Genomic DNA, 5,286 nt, shown 5'->3' with positions numbered 1-5,286 from the left:
AGCTAACCTGGATATCATCTCTCTGACATGCGTCCACACTCTTGGGATTTAGTCTCCTCTAACCTAGTTAATCGCGAATGTCTTGGTCACTTAATTTCGATTAGAGGATTAAGTTCAATACTAGTTTATGGCCGCAAAAACCCTAATTACCCAAAGTTAAGAGGATTATATGTCACGTATCCCGATTAGTTCAAGTAATTAACGATTCATGAGGAATTTACTTTCAAGCTTTTGTTCAAGTGAGATATCTGATGAGCGGATAATTTATACGCTTTTTGGCATTGTTTTTAGTATGTTTTTAGTAGGATCTAGTTACATTTACGGATGTTTTTATTAGTTTTTATGTTAAATTCACATTTCTGGACTTTACTATGAGTTTGTGTGTTTTTCTGTGATGTCAGGTATTTTCTGGCTGAAATTGAGGGACTTGAGCAAAAATCAGATTCAGAGCTTGAAGAAGGACTGCTGATGCTGTTGGATTTTGACCTCCCTGCACTCAAAGTGGATTTTCTGGAGCTACAGAACTTCAAATGGTGCGCTCTCAACCGCGTTGGAAAGTAGACATCCAGGGCTTTCCAGCAATATATAATAGTCCATACTTTGCCCAAGTTTAGACGATGCAAAAGGGCGTTGAACACCAGTTCTATGCTGCAGTTTGGACTTAAACGCCAGAAACACGTTACAAACCAGAGTTGAATGCCAAAAACACGTTACAACTTGGCGTTCAACTCCAAAAGAAGCCTCTGCACGTGTAAACTTCAAGCTCAACCCAAGCACACACCAAGTGGGCCCCGGAAGTGGATTTATGCATCAATTACTTACTTCTGTAAACCCTAGTAACTAGTTTAGTATAAATAGGACTTTTAACTATTGTATTAGACATCTTGGGACGTCTAGTTCTTAGATCATGGGGGCTGGACATTCGGCCATGCCTGAACCTTTCACTTATGTATTTTTCAACGGTAGAGTTTCTGCACTCCATAGATTAAGGTGTGGAGCTTTGCTGTTCCTCATGATTTAATGCAAAGTACTACTGTTTTATATTTAATCCAACTTATTCCGCTTCTAAGATATCCATTCGCACCCAAGAACATGATGAATGTGATGATTATGTGACGCTCATCATCATTCTCACTCATGAACGCGTGCCTGACAAACACTTCCGTTCTACATGCAAACAAGCTAGAATGAGTATCTCTTAGATATCTAATACAGAAGACCGAGTCCGAGATATTAGAATCTTCGTGGTATAAGTTAGAACCCATGGATGGCCATTCCTGAGATCCGGAAAGTCTAAACCTTGTCTGTGGTATTTCGAGTAGGATCTGGGAAGGGATGGCTGTGACGAACTTCAAACTCGCGAGTGCTGGGCGTAGTGACAGACGCAAAAGGAGGGTGAACCCTATTCCAGTATGATCGAGAACCTCCAGATGATTAGCCGTGCCGTGACAGAGCATTTGGACCTTTTTCACAGAGAGGATGGAATGTAGCCATTGACAACGGTAATGCCCTATATAAAGCTTGCCATGGAAAGGAGTAGGAAGGATTGGATGAAGACAGCAGGAAAGCAGAGGTTCAGAGGAACGAAAGCATCTCTATACACTTATCTGAAATTCTCACCAATGAATTACATAAGTATTTCTATCTTTATTTTCTGTTTATTTATTATTATTATTCGAAAACTCCATAACCATTTGATATCAGCCTGACTGAGATTTACAAGGTGACCATAGCTTGCTTCAAGCCGACAATCTCTGTGAGATCGACCCTTACTCACGTAAGGTTTTATTACTTGGACGACCCAGTGCACTTGCTAGTTAGTTGTATCGAAGTTGTGACAAATCATGAATTAGGATTAGAGCACCAAGTTTTTGGAGCCATTACCAGGGATCACAATTTCGTGCACCAAGTTTTTGGCGCCGTTGCCGGGGATTGTTCGAGTTTGGACAACTGACGGTCCATCTCGTTACTCAGATTAGGTAATTTTCTTTTTGTTTTATTTTCAAAAATATTTCTTCAAAAATCTTTCAAAAAAAAATTTTCCTTTTGTTTTCGTAAATTATTCAAAATTTTTAAGAATGAATTCTAGAGTTTCATGGTAACATGTTGAAGCTTGGCTGGCTGTAATGCCATATCCAAATTCTTTTGGATTGAGGCTTCCACTTGTCAACATAAAAGGCATGTATATGAAGTTGGATGAAGTATCAGCTGTTATATGCCTGATTTGTATCTTCTAAAGCTTGGCTGGCTATTAAGCCATGTCTAACCTTCGGATTGGAGCTTTAGACTAAGAGTGCAAGATTCCTGGAATTCATATTAAAAATTTTGGAATCCTTATTTTTCTTTTTCACATTAATTTTCGAAAAAAAAAATAAAAACAAAAAAATTTATAAAATCATAAAAATCAAAAATATTTTGTGTTTCTTGTTTGAGGCTTGAGTCAATTTTTAAGTTTGGTGTCAATTGTATTTTTTCTAAAAATTCTTTATGCATTTTTTTCGAAAAATTCATGCATTCATAGTGTTCTTCATGATCTTCAAGTTGTTCTTGGCCAGTCTTCTTGTTTGATCTTCATATTTTCTTGTTTGTGTCCTTTCTTGTTTTTCATATGCATTCTTGCATTCATAGTGTCTATACATGAAAAATTTTTAAGTTTGGTGTCTTGCATGTTTTCTTTTCTTGAAAATTTTTCAAAAATAAGTCTTGATGTTCATCTTGATCTTCAAAGTGTTCTTGGTGTTCATCTTGACATTCATAGTGTTCTTGCATGCATCACATGTTTTAATCCAAAATTTTCATGCATTGAGTATTTTTCATGTTTTTCTCTCTCATCATAAAAAATTCAAAAATCAAAAAAATATCTTTCCTTTTTTCTCTCATAAATTTTGAAAATTTGGATTAACTTTTTCAAAAAATTTTAAAATTCAATTGTTTCTTATGAGTCAAATCAAATTTTCAATTTAAAAATCTTATCTTTTTCAAAATCTTTTTCAAAAATCAAATCTTTTTCATTTTTCTTATTTTTCAAAAATTTTAAAAATATTTTTCAAAAATCTTTTTCTTAATTTTATATCATATTTTCGAAAATATCATCAACAATTAATGTTTTGATTCAAAAATTTCAAGTTTGTTACTTACTTGTTAAGAAAGATTCAAACTTTAAGTTCTAGAATCATATCTTGTGATTTCTTGTGAATCAAGTCATTAATTGTGATTTTAAAAATCAAATCTTTTTCAAAACTAATTTCAATCATATCTTTTCAAAAATATCTTTTTATCTTATCTTTTTCAAAATCATATCTTTTTCAAATATCTTTTCTAACTTCTTATCTTCTTATCTTTTAAAAATTGATTTTCAAAATTTGTTTCAACGAACTAATTAACTTTTTGTTTGTCTCTTATCTTTTTCAAAACTACCTAACTAACTATCCCTCTCTAATTTTCGAAAATACCTCCCTCTTTTTCAAAAATTCTTTTAATTAATTAATTGTTTCAATTTTTAATTTTAATTTTAATTTTATCTTAATTTTCGAAAATCATCAACTCCTTTTAAAAAAAAATTATTTTCGAAATTCTCTTCTCCCTCACCCTCTTCTATTTATTTAATTACTTACTAACACTTCTCTTCATCTCATATCTCTGCTCTCCTCATCCTTGTGTTTGGATTCTCCTCCCTTCTCTTTCCTTACATTACATTCTTTTCTCCTTCTACTAACAATAAGGAACCTCTTTACTGTGACATAGAGGATTCCTCTTCTTTTCTTGTTCTCTTATCTTTCATATGTGCAGGGACAAGGAAAAGGGCATTCTTGTTGAAGCTGATCTAGAACTTGAAAGGACTCTGAAGAGGAAACTAAGAGAAGCTAAAATACAACAATCCAGAGACAACCTTACAGGAATTTTCGAACAGGAAGAGGAGATGGCAGCCAAAAATAATAATAATGCAAGGAGGATGCTTGGTGACTTTACTGCACCTAATTCCAATTTACATGAAAGAAGCATATCCATCCCTACCATTGGAGGAAACAATTTTGAGCTTAAACCTCAATTAGTTTCTCTGATGCAACAAAACTGCAAGTTTCATGGACTTCCATCTAAAGATCCCTTTCAATTCTTAACTGAATTCTTACAGATCTGTGATACTGTTAAGACTAATGGAGTAGATCTTGAAGTCTACAGGCTCATGCTTTTCCCGTTTGCTGTAAGAGACAGAGCTAGAATATGGTTGGACTCTCAACCTAAGGATAGCCTGAACTCTTGGGATAAGCTGGTCAAGGCTTTCTTAGCCAAGTTTTTTCCTCCTCAAAAGCTGAGTAAGCTTAGAATGGATGTTCAAACCTTCAGACAGAAAGAAGGTGAATCCCTCTATGAAGCTTGGGAGAGATACAAGGAACTGACCAAAAAGTGTCCTTCTGACATGCTTTCAGAATGGACCATCCTAGATATATTCTATGATGGTCTGTCTGAATTAGCTAAGATGTCATTGGATACTTCTACAGGTGGATCCATTCATCTAAAGAAAATGCCTGCAGAAGCTCAAGAACTTATTAACATGGTTGCTAACAACCAGTTTATATACACTTCTGAGAGGAATCCTGTGAGTAATGGGACGCCTCAGAAGAAGGAAGTTCTTGAAATTGATACTCTGAATGCCATATTGGCCCAGAATAAAATATTGACTCAGCAAGTCAATATGATTTCTCAGAGTCTGAATGGAATGCAAGCTGCATCCAACAGTACTCAAGAGGCATCTTCTGAAGAAGAAGCTTATGATCCTGAGAACCCTGCAATAGCAAAGGTGAATTACATGGGTGAACCATATGGAAACATCTATAACCCCTCATGGAGAAATCATCCAAATCTCTCATGGAAGGATCAACAAAAGCCTCAACAAGGCTTTAATAATGGTGGAAGAAACAGGTTTAGCAATAGCAAGCCTTTTCCATCATCCACTCAGCAACAGACAGAGAACTCTAAACAAAGTATCTCTAATTTAGCAAACTTAGTCTCTGATCTATCTAAGGCCACTCTGAGTTTCATGAATGAAACAAGGTCCTCCATTAGAAATTTGGAGGCACAAGTGGGCCAGCTGAGTAAGAAGATCACTGAAACCCCTCCTAGTGCTCTCCCAAGCAATACAGAAGAAAATCCAAAAGGAGAGTGCAAGGCCATTGATATAACCATCATGGCTGAATCCAAGGAGGAAGGGGAGGACGTGAATCCCAAGGAGGAAGACCTCCTGGGACGTCCAGTGATCAACAAGGAGTTTTCCTTTGAGGAACCAAA

General features: G+C 35.5%; 1 non-coding gene across 1 annotated transcript; it reads right to left on the bottom strand.

Annotated features, from left to right (window-relative positions):
* Positions 1-4,315: 4,315 nt before the first annotated feature.
* Positions 4,316-4,423, bottom strand: LOC112780878 (small nucleolar RNA R71). The gene has a single exon (XR_003191686.1). It is a non-coding gene; the product is annotated as a small nucleolar RNA R71 (small nucleolar RNA).
* Between the last annotated feature and the right edge of the window lie 863 nt (positions 4,424-5,286).

This window comes from Arachis hypogaea, chromosome 19 (assembly GCF_003086295.3).
Source record: "Arachis hypogaea cultivar Tifrunner chromosome 19, arahy.Tifrunner.gnm2.J5K5, whole genome shotgun sequence".
Taxonomy (NCBI): domain Eukaryota; kingdom Viridiplantae; phylum Streptophyta; class Magnoliopsida; order Fabales; family Fabaceae; genus Arachis; species Arachis hypogaea.
This window is presented reverse-complemented; position numbering and strand designations above follow the sequence as displayed.